Raw genomic sequence first — 17027 nt, forward strand, 5'->3', positions numbered from 1 at the left:
CAGACTACAGATACTGGTTTACACCGAAGATAGACACAAAATGCTGGAGTCTGCAATCGCAGAAATATATTTGCATTTGTCTGTACCAGGTTCAATTTCTTGCATATATATTTTTCGTTTATAACATTTTGTTCTTCAGCGGTTAAGAGCTGTGAAGTTACCTCAAGTATAAATTGCTTGCAAGTAGAATGGCATCCCTGGATATCCTAACGCTTTTTTGTTTGCAATTGTGGAAAATGTTAACCGCTTTGCAGCCAGCCACAAGCCCAATAAAGGAGGTTCATGTTTGAAGTGGTGTTGGTTGAGAGGCAAGAGGGGACGGCGGGGGCAGAACCGCCCGGCGCTCCATCAATGTAACCAGCACGGTGGCGTTCACTGGGCAAACTTATCCAAACCCCAAACAGACAAAGCGACTCCTACCGCTCAGAACACCCGGCACCACTACCCCCGGCCTAACCCAGTCTTAAAAAGGGCCCTGATCCGAAACATCGTCTGTCTATTCCCTCCACATATGTTGTCTGACCCGCTTAGTTCCTCCAGTACTTTGACTTTTGCTCAAGATTCCAGCATCTGTAGTTCCTCGTGTCTCCGTCATAATTAAAATAGTGAATAGGCACAGAGTGCTGGAGTAACTAAGCGGGTCAGGCAGCATCTCTGGAGAAAAAAAGGGTGGGCGACCTTTCAGGTCTTGACCCTTCTTCACAGTGGAAGTAGAGGGGATGGAACTGGAGGTAGGAACAGTTTATTACCACCCATCCTTTTTCTACAGAGCTGGAGCCTAACCCGCTGAGTTAATCCAACACTCTGTGTCTATTCACTAGTTTAATTATGACCAGCATCTGCAGTTCCTTTCGACACAATAATTAAAGTCGTGATTACATTTCAAAGGAGTGAACAGCGTGGAGGGGTTTAGTGAGAGAATACCAGAACTTCAGAAATCTGGAGCAAAACAAAACTCAAAAGGTGCTGGAAGAACTCAGCGGGTCGGGCAGCGTCTGTGGATGCTAGCGATGGAAACCTGGAGAGCGGAGATGATCATGACGCATGCACACACTTTGCACACCTGGAGTTAGTTTACTGCAGCATCTCACTCACAAGCTGCGACATGCAGCTGTCGCGGTGACCGTCCATTATAGAGCACGCCACAAGATGGGGCTACTCGTCTTCCAAAACCATGGCTGCGGTGCGGGTTGTTGATTGCGAGGAGCGCCGGCATCGCCCCCTCGCAGAAATGCGGGGAATCTGCACTCTGACATTGATGCTTTCCAGAATCATGGAATGGTTACAGCGAAGTGCAAGGCCATTCCGCCCATCTACATGAGAGCAGCCCAGCTTTCCACTCTCCCTCCCTCGCTTCGAAACTCTGCAAAATGTTACCTTTCCGATACGTATTCAGGGTAGGGTGAGACCTGCCTCCGGCACAACGCCCTACATTGCGTCACTGAGCCGAACAACCCGTGGTGTCTCCCTTCCAGCTCCCCCTTCTCCCCCACAATAAGTTTAAAGATGCGCCCAACACGAAATTTCACCTAACCATGTTCTCGAGAGTTGGTGCTTGACTTGCTGAGTAAACTCCAGTATTGTGTGGCCTCTCGTGGTGTACAACATCGAGTTAACATGTTTTTGGCTCTTTTATGACATCAGCACATTCCAAGGAGGAATAACTGGGAAATGGCGCCAAAACCTGGCATCTCTTTGTATACACTCTCAGTACACTATTCCTATACGTTTGTACTTAATCTAAGATTGTACTTATCTACAGTAATACGAGTAGTTGCTCTACTCAACAGCCAAAAATCTGTAGCCTCCCTTTGTTTTGGTATTTTGTTGGTTCACATGCTTGATCAATGGTGTTTTATCATTAATGTTTTATTATTATTAATGTTTAGTGTTTTCTGAGTTGTTCGTAACTCACTGTATGTCATGTTGTTACTTGTGGGCGGAGCACCAAGGCAAATTCTTTGTATGTGAATACTTGGCCAATAAGCTTACTTACTTGTACTGAATCGCGTGCACAAAAATAATTTCACTGTAACTTGGTACATGTGACGATAAAGTACCATCAAACCATTTGAGAACATTCAAACCTCTACAGCAGGGCTGCCAACATTGGGTGAGAGTTGGGAGTGAGAAATTGCAAGAGACCAAGCTCGAGGGAGCATAGCGGCCGGGGGGGGGGGGGGGGGGGGGGGGGAGGTGGTTGGTCCCCCTCCAATTTGTGCAATATGGTGCATACTGCAGCGAGTCTTTTAACTTACACTTGAATACAATATATATGCTTTAAATTGGATTGGAGCGTTTTTGAAAGGGGGGAGGCTGTGCGATCACTGATCACTGGCCTTGGGGGTACCCGATGAGGGAGTGGAGCAACCGAGTGGGGAGAGGGTGTGGAAGAAGGGGGTCCCCCCTCCAAGGGTAGGAACTTTTTGAAATTTGATGTATTAAAATCATGTTTTAGTGCACTGTAGAAGTATGATTTCAATGTTTTTTGTATGAAGTATTTTTAAGAGGTAACCTTTTAAGGGTTAACTTTATCCACACAAAGGGTGATGGGTGTATGGAACAAGCTGCCAGAGGAGGTAGTTGAGGCAGGGACCATCCCAACATTTAAGAAAAAGTTAGATTGATACATGGGATAGGACAGGTTTGGAGGTATGGACCAAAAGCAGGTAGCGTAGGGCCTGTTGCGGCGAAGGGCATGTTTTCACACTGTATCACTCTATGACTACATTATACCTCCACCATGCATGAATGCTTCAAAATCAAGTGATCGAGTTTTATTGCCATATACTCAAGCATAGAAACATAGAAAATAGGTGCAGGAATAGGCCATCGGCCCTTCGAGCCAGCACTGCCATTCAATATGATCATGGCTATTCATCTAAAATCAGTACCTCTTACCTGTTTTTTCCCCATATCCCTTGATGTTGTTAGCCCCAAGAACTAAATCTCTCTCTCTTGAAAACATCCAGTGAATTGGCCTGCACTGCCTTCTGTGGCAGAGAATCTTCACAACTCTCTGCGTGAAGAAAGTTTGTCCTCCATCTCAGTCCTTATTGGCCCCCCCTTTATTCTTAAACTATGACCCATGGTTCTGAACGCCCCCAACATCGGGAACATTTTTCCTGCAGTTATAGAAAGTGAAAATCTAGCAGGCAAGCAGGATGCTTTCTCCAACCACTCCCATTTGAAGTCCACTATCTTCCACCGTTTCTACCCAGTGCTTGGTACTTACTTCCAGCAGCCACTGGTTGTCCTCCAGGATGCACCCTCTCTCCTCTCAACCTTCCTCTCTCTCTTCGCCCTCTATCTCTCCCCTCCATCTCTCTTTCCCTCTCTCTCTCTCTCTCCCCCTCTGTCTCTCCTCTCACCCCTCTCTCTCCCCCCTGTCTCCCCCTCTCACTCTCTCCCCTTCCCTCTCTCTTCTCTCTCTCCCCCTCTCTCCCCCCCCCCTCTCTCCCCCCTCTCTCTCTCCCCCCTCTCTCTCTCTCCCCCCTCTCTCTCTTCCCCCTCTCTCTCTTCCCCCTCTCTCTCCCCCCCTCTCTCTCTCCCCCTCCCCACTCTCCCTCTCCCTCTCTCTCCCCTCTCCCCTCCCCCCTCCATCTAACTCTCTCCTCAATCTTTCTCTCTCTGCCTCTCTCCCCCCTCTCTCTCCCCCCCTCCCTCCCTCCTCTCTCTCTCTCTCCCTCTCTCTCTCCCTCCTCTCTCTCTCTCTCTCCCTCTCTCTCTCTCTCCCTCTCTCTCTCTCTCTCTCCCTCTCCTCTCTCTCTCTCTCTCTCTCCTCTCTCTCTCTCTCTCTCCCCTCTCTCTCTCGCCCCCTTTCACTCCTCCCCCTCTCTCTTTGCTCTCTCTGACCCACCTCTCTCGTCCGCCTCCCTCTCTCCCCTCTCTCTCTCTCTCCCCTCTCTCTTTCTCTCTGTCTCTCTCCCTCTCTCCCTGTCACTCTGTTGTCTTCCTCTCTGTAACCCTATCCCCCTCTCTCTTTCTCCCTCTCTCGATTCTCACTCTCTCTCTGTCTCTCTCTCTGTCTCTCTCCCCCCTCTGTCTCTTCCCTCTATCGTCTCTCACCCCTCTCTCTCTCTTCTTCTCTCTCTCTCTCCTCACTCTCTCTCTCCCTCTCTCCCCCTACCTCTTCCCCATCTCCTCTTCTCTCTCACCCCTTCACCCCCCCCCCCCTTTCTCTCCCCTATCTCTCCTCTCAGCCCCCTCTCTCTCTCCCCACTGTCTCCCTGTCTCCTTCCCCTCTCTCTCTCTCCACCTCCCTTTGAGAGTCTGTCCCTTCGGCACAGAGAATCTCGCGGCAGCGGCGCTTCCGACGCTTCCGACGGCCCGGTACACTCGCACTGTGCTCCATGGCCGAAGCTGCAGCGAGCGACTCGCTAGCCGCGCAAATACTCCTCAGCCCCGCAAACTCACCAGCCCCGGCTCCCCGCATCTGTATCCGCCCGCTGCTTCCATCCCTCCCTCAGCCCCGGCTCTCCAACACCCGCGGACCATGCAGTTTATCCGAGTTTTGAATTTTTTGGTGATCACAGAATTTCTCACCGCAGAGCGTGAGAAATTTCTGATCAGCGTGAGGGCGTGAGAGTTTGCTTGAGGGCGTGATTCTCACGCTCAAAGCGTGAGAGTTGGCAGCCCTGTCTACAGTCTGCCCAGAGAACTTCCTTCTCTAAAGGCCTTTCAAAGGTGTGACTGCCAGACCTGGACACAGTGCAGCAACCGTGGCCAGAGATTGTTTTACAAATGTTCAGGGTCACCTATTGATTTTGTACCTAGTTCCTTGTCTCTACAACCCAGGTTTGCCTTTTGACCACTTTCAACAACATGCACACACAGCCCTGCGTTCTGGTACCCTTTAAACCTCTGCTTTATTTAGCCTCTTCTCACTCCCCTTGACCACTATCTACCTCACTGGAGATCCTTGGACCGCCTTTAACCTGCTCACTGCCAAGTTTTTTTCTCCCACTATTGGCCATGACCCGAGTTCACTCGGGGGTGGCATTGAACAGGTTAATTGGAATTTACCTTTCAGTAAACATTATTCCCTTTATCCTGTATCTGCACACTGTGGATGGCATAATCGTAATCATGTGTAGTTTTTCCGCTGACTGGTTAGCACGTAACAAAGGGTTTTCACTGTACCTCGGTGCACATGACAAACTAAACTAAATGTAACACTTCACAGTTCCGAACTTTAAATGTAATCCACCACCACTCAACAAAAAGCTCTTCCATGTATCCTGTTACACATAACAATAATAAACGAAACTAAACTAAACATGCTAATTCTTTATGTTCTTTCTATGTTGCATTCTGTTTATTTGAGGTTTAATTTTCTCTCCTCTCCCATTGAATGACCTGAGTGCTTGGCATGGATGCTGGCCTCTGGTGGTTCCATCCATTCAGCTCCTCTCTCCATCGCTCTGCACTGATGTACACATGGTCAGGTGACAACTCAGAGCCATGAGCTGCTTCTGCTCAGAGGAGGGTGGGCGATGGTGCTATGTGCCAATGGCTGCACTGTACCAGTAGCTACAGTTCACTAAATGCTTTGAGTGACTGTGAGGGACATTATAATGTACAACGTAATGGAAGGCACTATATAAATGTTTTGTGTTAACTATAAGATACACTTTGAAAAGCTTTATCATAAATGACAAGTGATTTTTTTTTAAATAGATTTATTTCAACCTGGCTTTTTTAACAGAGGTGAAATCAATAGAAATGCAACAAAACACAATCAGCAAAGAAAAAAAATCAATTCTAGGCAACGCAAGTGTTTCGCATCAACCCGTTCCCTGGTAACATGCAGGTGGGAAGACCAGTCAGCTCGGAGTGGCCGGAGTAATTAGCCGCATCCGGTCGGGATTTGGCCATTAAGTAGCACCTTACACTTCCTGGACAGTCCTGTAGAGATTTCAGAGCAGGGCATGGCAAACCAGTGAGTTGAGAGGAGGGATCAGGGATTTCCTAGAGCATGTCAACATTACAATGGAGAAGGGTGTTGGAAGTCATCCAATTTATAGATGTGGATAAATCCTCAGTGACTGACCTGGTGCCTTATGATGTTGTGGAAAGCTAAGGGGAAGATTGCTGGGGCAGAGATTTTTCAAAGATTTTTCAATTTTCGTAGCCACTGCTGAGGTATCGGAAGACAGGAGGGTGGCTAATGCTATACCTTTGCGCTAGTGGGGGGGGGGGGGGGGATAGGCTAATTGTTATACATCTTCTCCATGGGATGAGGGTTTGTGTTCAGATATGGCGAGAAGAGAGAGTAAGTTGAACATAGAATAGTGCAGCACAGGAACGGGCCTTACGGCCCACTACAGGTGCTGTCTGTATGGAGTTGGCACGTTCTCCCCTTGACCACGTGGGCTTTCTCAGGTTTGTGGGTTAATTGGCTTCTGTAAATTGTCCCTAGTGTGTAGGTTAGAACCAGCGTACAGGTGATTGCTGGTTGGCACGGACTCGATGGGCGGAAGGGCCTGTTTCCATGCTGTATCTCTCTCTTAAGCCATCGTACATGGTCCTCAAACTTTTTCACTGACTGCGTCAGAACTCTTGTTAATGTCTCTCTGCCGGCGAGTACTGAATCGCTTCACCTTTCCTTCTTTATTCAGAATTTATGATCCGGACATTAATGCCAAGGGCAGCATTTATTGCCACAGCTTATTGCCCTTGTGAAGGTGCGAGCGAACCATCGTCCTGAACAGCTGCACACTCTTGTTGCTGGAGAGGGAGCCCCAGGGATCACACTAGGTGACAGTGACGAACTGCCAATATAGTCCAGTTAATAGCTGAATCTGCAGATCAATAAAGGAGTGTTCCAAAAAACGCAAGGACATATGAAAAAAAAAATTAAATTTATAACAGCCTTGCAGAATCTTGTGCTCTTGTAGGAGTTCTGACTCAGAGTCACCTTGCCCCTGCCGATCAATACGTCCTCTTCAGAACATGTCCCAATCCATCTCTCTCGCTCGTCGTTTCACGAGCTGTGATCACAGCTCACCTTTCTCAGAGCTAAGTGATTGGATTTTAAGGATGGCAAAGTCTGTGGAAAGAAATCCTCAGTCTGGATGTTTGAGCTGTTTCATCTTCTCACATCGCTTAGTCAGCATTACTCTGCCATCCTTCAAAACATTCTCTCTGCTAACGGCCCCATAGATTAACCTTTAGTAAAAACATAGAACATAAAACAGTACAGCACAGGAACAGACATTTGGTCCACATTATCTGTGCCGAACATGACACCAAGTTAACCTGATCTCATCTGCCTGTACATAGTCATACAGCGTGGAAATAGGCCCCTCGGCCCAACTTGTCCATGTCAACCAACATGCCCCACTTGCACTACTACCACCTGCCTGCATTTGGCCCATACTCTTCTAAATCTATCCTATCCATGGACCTGTCCAAATGTTTTTTAAACATTGTGATAGTGCCTCAACTACCTCCTCTGGCAGCTAGTTCCATATACCTACCATCCTTTGTGTAAAAAGGTTGCCCCTCAGCTTCCTACCAAATCTTTCCCTCCCTCACCTTAAACCTATGTCCTCTGGTTCTTGATTCCACTACAATCCTACATGATCCATATCCTTCCATTCCCTGCACTTCCACGTGCATATTTAAAAGCTTCTTAAATGGCACTATCATATCTGCCTCCACCACCACCCCTAGCAATGCGTACCAGGTCCCCACCACTCTGTGTAAAAAACTCCCCCCTATCACCTTATAGTTATTCCCTTTAGTGTTGGACATTGCTACCTTGGGGTAAAAGGTTCTGACTGTCTACCCTATCTATGAATTTTATTTCTTTCTTTCAAGTCTCTACTCAATCTCCGACGTTGTGGGGAAAACAATCCAAGTCTATCCAACGTCTACCTGTAGCTGAAACCCTCTAATCCAGGCAGCATTCTGGGAAATCACCTCTGCACCCTCTGCTCAGCCTCCAAATATTTCCTGTAATAAGGCAACCATGAATAGAATCATAGAGTGATACAGCATGGAATCAGGCCATTCGGCCCAACTTTCCCACACCAACCAACATGCCCCAGCTACACTAGTCCCACCTGCCCGCGTTTGGCCCATATCCCTCCAAACCTGTCCTATCTATCTGTACCTGTCTAACTGTTTCTTAAACATTGGGATGTTTCCTGCCTCAACTACCTCCTCTGGCAGCTTGTTCCATACACCCACCACCCTTTGTGTGAAAAAGATACCCCTTAGATTCCTAATAAATATTTCCCCCTTCACCTTAAACATATGTCCTCTGGCCCTCGATTTACCTACTCTGGGCATGAACTGCTCGCCATACTCCAAATGCAGCACAACCAAAGACCTATAGAACTGCACGACGAGTTCCTGTCTCTTATAATCAATTCCCCCAGCAATAAAGGCAAGCATATTCCTTCTTTACTACCCTATGTATTTGTGCAGCCACCATCAATAAGCTATGAGCTTGAACTCAATGAATTCTCTGCATATCAATGTTATTAAGGGTCTTGCCATTAACTGTACATTATCCCCTTACTTTCTCTCTCGCTTTAGTTAAGACATACATCATGGAAACAGACCTTTCGGCCCAACAAGTCCACACTGACCATTGAGCACCCATTCACAACGGTTCTGTTCTCCCACTTCTGCATCCACTTCCTACACACTAAGGGCAATTTACAGACCAATTAACCTACAAACCAACACATCTTTTGGGATGTGGGAGGAAACCTGAGCACCCGGAGGAACCCATGCAGTCACAGGGAGACATGCAAACTCCACAGTGTGCCGGGAACCACAGACAGTGAGGATGGAGTGGGGGTGGGTGGGGAATTAAAATGACCGTAACAGGAAGCTCAGGGTCTGACTGGTGGGCTGAGCATGGTCGACAAGTGATCTGCTGATTTGAGTTTAGTTCCTCAGTGTTCAGGAGTCGCACTGTGAACACAATACACTGAAGGACAAAGTGCTGGAGTAACTGGTGAATTCGTCGTTCATACTAAGCCCAGGATAGAGAGGTCAGTTTGGGAATGGGAAGAGGAATTGGACTGTTTGCAACTAGCAGTGACTAATAGAGTGCCGCAAGACTCAGTGCAGGTATCCCAATTATTTACAATATATGTTAACGATTTAGATGAGGGAATTAAATGTAACATTTCCAAGTTTGCGGATGAGACAAGGCTGGGTGGCAGTGTGAACTGCGAGGAGGATGCTATGAGGCTGCAGGGTGACTTGGATAGGTTGGGTGAGTGGGCAGATGCATGGCAGATGCAGTATAATGTGGATAAATGTGAGGTTATTCACTTTGGTGGCAAGAACAGGAAGGCAGATTATTATCTGAATTGTGTCAGATTAGGAGAAGGGGAGGTGCAACGAGACCTTGGTGTGCTTGTACATCAGTCACTGAAAGTACGCATGCAGGTACACCAGGCAGTGAAGAAAGCTAATGGCATGTTGGCCTTCATTGAGAGAGGGTTTGAGTTTAGGAGCAAAGAGGTCCTACTGCAGTTGTACAGGGCCCTGGTGAGATCACACCTGGAGTTTATTGTGCAATTTTGGTCTCCTAATTTGAGGAAGTGCATTATGGATATTGAGGAAGTGCAACAAAGGTTCACCAGGTTAATTCCCAGGATGGGAAGACTGACATATGATGAAAGAATGGGTCGACTGGGCTTGTATTCACTGGAATTGAAGGATGAGAGGAGATCTTATAGAAACATATAAAATTCTTAAAGGATTGGACAAGCTAGATGCAGGGAAAATGTTCCCGATGTTGGGGGAGTCCAGAACCACGGGTCACAGTTTAAGATAAAGGATAGGCCAATTACGTCAGAGATGAGGAAAAACCTTTCCACCCAAAAAGTTGTGAACCTGCAGAATTCTCTACCACAGAAAACAATGGAGGCCAATTCACTGAATGTTTTCAAGAGAGAGTTAGTTTTAGCTCTTAGGGCAGTAGGAATCAAGGGATACAGGGGAATGGGGTACTGGTTTTGGATGATCAGCCATGATCATATTCAATGGCGGTGCTGGCTCCATAGGCCAAATAACCAACTCCTGCACCTATTTTCTATGTTTCTATGTTTAACATCTGGAACCCCATCCTTGTTCAGTCCAGGGAGAGAGGGGGTGAGAGCGGACAGGCAGGTAGAGGAGGTGGTGTGACCGCTCTATTCACTGTGGCAGAGGGGCAGGTGGTGCAAGAGTGCAGGGCATTGCTGGAACATGATTGTGGGGGGTGCTGGCCGCTCCTGACCCAACTGGAGCCGCGGATATGGAGCTGACCAGCAGATGGCAGCTCTGCATAGTCCATTGCTGAGCCCTAGGAACAAGACACATAACGCCATAAGACATAGGAGCACAAGTAGGCTATTCAGTCTATTGAGTCTGCTCCGCATAGATCATGGCTGATCTATTTTCCGCTCTTAACCCCATTCTCTGTGGAGGGAAGGGACCAATGGATTTGATGCTTTCGAAGTGGCCTCCTCATCAGCGAGATCGAGCATAGACTCAGCGATTGTTTCAATGAACACTTACACTCATCTGCCAAGGCCTACTGGATCTACCGGTTGCGAACCATTCCAACTCCTCTTCCCATTCCCACACTGACCTCTCTATCCTGGGGTTCGTATGAACGATGAATTCTCCAAACGCAGTAAACCTCCCCCTCCCGCCCCGCAACCCAAGCACACTCCTCTTTCAATGACCACATGTCAGAATTCAATCCCTTTTCCCTCTTCCACCTTCTCCATCCACTCACCACCCTACTCCGGATCCCCCATTTCTCCTCGCCCCCCCCAATCCACCCCCCTGTGGTTCCCTTCTACCCACCATCCCACCCTCCGGAACTGTCTTCACTCTTCACTCTCTCCTCCTCCCCCTCCCCTTCCCCCCCCACTCTTCCAATTAGACTTCCACCTGGTCCACCCATCACCTATTTTGCTCAGCACTGGTCACCCCAGTACCCTCCGAGCAATGTGATTTCGTTGCACCACAGACTTTGGTCTTGCCTATTTTGCTCTGGTCACCCAGTATTACTGATTATTAATGTATTATCTTGTTGATTATTATATATTTATATGTGTGTTATTGGGTTTCTGGGCCTTTCAAGCTGCAGCAAGTAAGACTGTCATTGTTCCGTTGCAGGTACATATGACAATTAAACACGCTTGACTTGACTCTTGAGGAGCTGGAACGTTGACTGTCTCCCTTTCCGCAGATGTGGCCTGGCCTCCTGAGGGTTTCCAGTATTGTCTGCGTCGTTCTAATTTAAATAACTGCAAAAAAACTGGAGTAACTCAGCATCTCTGGAAAAAGGAATAGGTGGTGTTTCAGTTCGAGGCCTTGTTCTAGATTGGTTTCGATTAAAAGCGAATGTTTTACCACAAGCGGTGAACACACCAGTCTTGACACGGGTCACCTTCCAGCACGGGGACAATTGCAGTGCTCCCCAATGACCAGGCCTGGGTGGTTCTGCAGCCAAATCTGCAGCCGGGACTGCCGAGATCAAGTCTGGGAGCAGACAATTTCTTCTCCCCAACAGGAACCTGGTTGTGTGTCAGTGGATGGTCGGATGGAGCTGTGCCTTCACCCCTCTACCTCCACGCACATGTCTCTGACCATTGTCCCCTTGTAGTTTTGCCTGGGTACCTGCCATTTCAATGGTTCAATAGTTCTTTATTAGCACATGTACAGTATACACAGTGTAATACTTATTTTGCATGCAGTTCAGTCAAATTATTACCACATGCGTAATTACAATCCCAAATTAAGTACGGGATGTATGGAAACAGCCCACTGAGTCCATATGCAAGAGTCACCTGGTTTCGGCACTGTTTTCACCATAAAAGCCCATTACAACCACCCCCTCCATCCGGATCATGCACCGAACCGTTGTCCCACTCCTCGCCCAGCCAACTTCGTGCCTTGCGGGTGCCTCCTGCAGCCGATCTTGTGGGGGCACGGAAGGTTCTTCTTACCGGCCCTTTGTGCTAGTGTACGCCGCCATCGATGACTATCTCCATCCTCCTCTCCGGTTTTCCGGCCCTCAACGACGAGCAAGGGCTGGATTCGGTGGCTTCCCTCTTCAGGCAGCTCCCGTTCCACGGCGGGTGAGCCGGGGCTGCCGCCAGCTTATGGCAGCAGCCCGGCGGGAGCTTCTGCCGTGCAGAGCAACAAGCAAGTTGATTTCCCCTCACTAAATCCTGGCGTGTTAGATATTCAGAGGAGTGAGTTTGTATTCTCCTCTCTTCCTCTGATCTGATTAATGTTACTGAGCTGAATGAGCGAGGAAGGAAATGTGATTGCAAACAGCCACGGGCCACAGCAAACCAAGGCTTGATTTAAAACCACTGATTTTAAACTAGATTTGAGCATATCAAATTGATCTGGGAAACGGCGCTGCCCTTTCACGAGAAGCTCATTCATTACACTGAACACTTATTCAATATTGGCGACGCAACACTAATTATGTTTCATCTTTTAATTTACACTTTGTGAAAACAATTCCAGGCTCACACGTTGGTGATAAGAGATTCCAATTGAATTGTTGACAGTGCTGTGTGTTGTCTACCGTGCCGGACTGAACTGGAAACTGTTCAACCTTCATCGCCTCTCCAGAACCAAGATGACCTTAGTTTAGAGATACAGCATGGGGCCAGGCTCTTCAGCCCACTGAGTCTATGCCAATGATCGATCGATCACCCATTCACACTAATTCTGTATTATCCCACGTTCTCATACACTCCCTACACACCCGCGGCAATTTGCTGAGGCCAATTAACTCACCAACCCGCGCATCTTTGGGATGTGGGCGGATACCGGATCACCTAGTAGAAACGCACGCAATCACATGAAAACGTGCAAACTCCACGCAGGCAGCACCCAAGGTCGGGATCGTACCTGGGTCTCTTGCACTAAGGGCTGCAGCGCTACCAACGTCGCCACTATGCCTCTTTGGAGGGGAACTCAAATGCACCTTTGACACCTTCACTGAAATGTGCGAGAGAAACGGTCTTCAAAAACTATCGTGAAATCCACGCCCTTCCACCATCAATCCAACTCCACGGAGATCTGAGTTTGGAAGCCATTTCTCAGTGAAGGCGATCACATTCTCCAGATGAAATCCGATGAGGGATGGGATGTTTGAAGACCAAGACTCTGGACCCTGCGATGACTCGGGTTGGAAAAGGTGTATTTGGGAAAGAACAGAACACCTTGATCTTCTCCATGAGCATCATGCGTAGGCCACAATCAAACCAATGGAAGGCCGGCAGGACATCCCAAAATACCTACTGTGGCATCAGCGATAACACCAGGCCGACAATGATTACACCAACACACTCTTGGGAGGGTGAACTCATGTGAACTGTCGGACGATGGTGTTGAGAAGGTCCAGGGACGCCGTCCCTCGTTGTCTATGGTATAGTGAGGAGATGCTGGCGATCTCAGGCTTGTCATGATGGCTCAGTCCTTGCACTCCATATGGGGGCGCTGTCCCTCATCATCTATGGGCAGGTAAGGGGCCGCTAGCGGTCTCAAGCTTGTCCAGATGGTGCAGTCTTGGCCACAAAAAGGAGGCACTGGCGGTCTCAATCTTATCCCGGCAACACAGTCGTCCTCCAAGCCTGCGAATGGGAACCTCAGCGAGTAGGGATGCACGTCCTAAGTTTAAAGTAGTAATTTTGGTGAGATATTGATGAGTTCATCTAATAATTGGATGCAGCTTTTGCTCCTCTAGCTGTGACTTTGGGCGAGTCTGGGCGCTGTCCATGGTGCTGGTCTTCCGCTGCTCCTGGGCTGTCCCCCTGTTTAGTTTAATTTAGAGATACAGTATGGATACAGGCCCTTCAGTCCAACGAGTATGCGCCGACCACTAGCACTATCCTACACACTAGAGACAATTTACAATTTTACCAGAAGGTACACAAAAATGCTGGAGAAACTCAGCGGGTGCAGCAGCATCTATGGAGCGAAGGACATAGGCAACGTTTTCGGGCCGAAACCCTTCTTCAGACTGATTTTACCAAGTCAATAAAACCGTCAAACTTCTACGTCATTGGAATGTGGGATGAAACCGGAGCACCCGGGAAAATCCACGCGATTACAGAGAGAATGTACAAACTCTGTACAGACACCAACCATCGCCAGGCTCGAACCCGGGCCTCTGGCGCTGTATAGCAGCATCTCTACTGCTGTGCCACTGTGCCGCCTCTGCCACCCTAGGGAGGAGGCATTGTCACATTCCCCCAAATCCCACCATCCCCTCTCGTGGGGACTTGTATTTTTTTAAAAATCTGAATTCGCCACCTTCAATCTACCACCTTGAGCATTATTTATCTGTTCTGTAAACTAATTAATTACATCGGTACAGGGAGCATGTCCAGCAGTTTGTGCTGTACCTACTTCACATTTATTATCCTTTAGAGCAACTTTCTTCAGGTTTAAAAGTGGTGGGCATTGTTCTTTGTCCATCTGCACTTTCACATTTTTCTAACATATTGAGTCTTCCTTCCCCTCTTTCTGCCCTCTCTGCCCCCCCCCACCCTTTCCTGTACTCCCCTTCTCCTCCCCCTCTCCTTGCCCTCTCCCTCCTGGCTCCATCTGCCTACCTTTAATGTGTATCCACCTATCACCCAGCCCCCTGAGTCTCACCTCTCCCCCCTTCTCCCTCGACACATCTCCACCTGCCATCACCTTCTCCCCCCCCTCCCCCTCCATTTAGTGGCACCTATCACTCAGCAGACTTGTTTCGCCTTCCACCTTGACCCTACACCGGCTCCATCTGCCATCGCCTCCCTCCACCTGCCCCATCTCATCTATCAGCCCCTATCTCAACTCCCTCTCACACCTATATACTGCGTCTCTTCTCTCCTCACTCCTAATACTCGACCTGAAACGTCAACAATCCGTTCGCCAGCACAGATGCTGATCGACCACGCTGCACCATCGGCCAAGATTGCTGATCCACGCAGCGTTGACCTCATCTGTCACCTCAGACCCTCTGATCTGGACTGAGATCGACAGACCAGCAAATGTATAACCGAGCGCCGGTTATATTAATCTTTCAATTTATACATTGGAGACAATTTCCGAGACAGAAATCTCTCCCTTCAGTGACAGGAGATGCTAGAGGAATTGCTGGCAGTGATTTTGCTGCTAATGCGATCTGTTTGACAGTTTCCTTCCTTTCCTGAGTCTCCTGACGTTACTGAGAGAAATCCCTGAGATTTACTGTCGAGAAATTTCAGTTAACACGGGCTGCTGTAATTTGCAGTCTTTCCTCCTCCTCCCTTCTATCACACCTGTTCTATTGCCCCTTTTCCTATTCATCGTTCATCCCCTTACATGTCTCTCTGGTGGTTACCTCAACCCATCCCCCGGGGAGTGAGCTCCTTACTCTCCTCACTCTCAGAATGGGAATCTCTCCTGAATTGGAGAAGGAATTAACAATGACTGATATTTATGGCCCCAGTTCTGGTCTCCCCTCCATTGGAAATATCTTCTCTGGATTCCCCGCTCGTCAATGAACCACTCTTCTGCCCATCGGCCCTCAGGCTTCCCTTCTTTAGAGAAGAGGTCCCCACGTTCAGGTAGTTTGAGTCCTGTGGTGTTGGTATCCTCAGGACTGAGAATTACAGTCCTTCCCTGTTTGATACACCTTCCCTGATGATTGTATCCTTGCTATGATGTGGGACCCAAGTTGTCCATGGTGCATGATTTTCATCCTTGTAACAACGGCCCATCTAATCAATACCTTATCCTGCTCTCTCCTTTCACCATGCTCCCAGATGCCATAGAGAGATACAGCATGGACACAGGCCCTTCAGCAATCAACGACTGCCAATTTACACTGCCCTACATTCATTCCACTTTTTCAAATTCTCCTTGACATCCTCGTCAATTCTCCCCAGATCCTGTCACCCGCCGACACACTCAGGGCAATTCCAGTGACCAATTAAATGATCAATTAATGTGCCTTAGAAAAGTATCTATGTCCTTGTCAAATATGTTCAGCAACTGAGCTTCGACTGTCTCTGAGGTAGAGAGTAGAACTGGAGATACAGCATGGAAACAGGTCATTCAGGTCAATTCATCCATGTCAACCAAGATGGCATCGTAAGTTGATGGATTCTAGGAGTGGAATTACGCCATTCGGCACATCAAGTCTACTCCGCCATTCAATCGTGGCTGATCTATATTTCCCTCTCAACCCCATTCTCCTACCTTATCACTATAATCCCCGAGATCCTTACTAATCATGCTGATCATATTTGCCTGCATTTGTTCCATATCTCTTTATACCTTTCCTATCCATGTACCTGTCCAAGTATCCGTTAAATGTTGCAATTATACTTGCCTCAAATATCTCCTCTGGCAGCTTGCTCCATATTCTCACCACCCTCTGTAAAAAAATTGCCCTGAAGTTCCTATCAAACATCTCCCCTCTCATCTTATACCTAAGCTCTCCTCTACCATAGGAATAGACTGTCATTCTATGCCCTTCATAATTTTATAAACTTATAAAAGTTAACCACCAACTAGGAACCCTTTAGTCCTGGCAACATTCATGTGAATCTTTTCTGCATCCTCTCCAGTGTAATCACATCATTCCTACAGCACACGCAATACTCCAAGTGTGGCCAAACCAACAATCTGTACCATGGTAGCATGAACATCCCTACACTCAATGCCTTGGCTGATGGAAGGAAGCCATAGACACGAGGTGAGAATAAAACGGACTTGGATGGAATATTTTTTATCTCAAAACTAGATTTTATTTATCAAGATATACACCAGAAATACAAGGTTGGTGCATGGTTAACTTTAATTAACAGTGTTTTTCAGTCTACACATTAATGGTGTTATTGGTTCCATGCATTTGTGGTGCTGTTGCATTCTGTGTTCAAGGCGCCACTGGCATGTGCGTGGCCCCTTTGGATGATACAAGCTTCGAGTACAGGCAAGACACACCGGACTCCGCCTCTCGATATCCAGCGGCGGAAGGATCCTAGACTGTGGTCTCCTCCACAGAG

This window comes from Leucoraja erinacea, chromosome 29 (genome assembly GCF_028641065.1).
Source record: "Leucoraja erinacea ecotype New England chromosome 29, Leri_hhj_1, whole genome shotgun sequence".
Lineage (NCBI taxonomy): Eukaryota > Metazoa > Chordata > Chondrichthyes > Rajiformes > Rajidae > Leucoraja > Leucoraja erinaceus.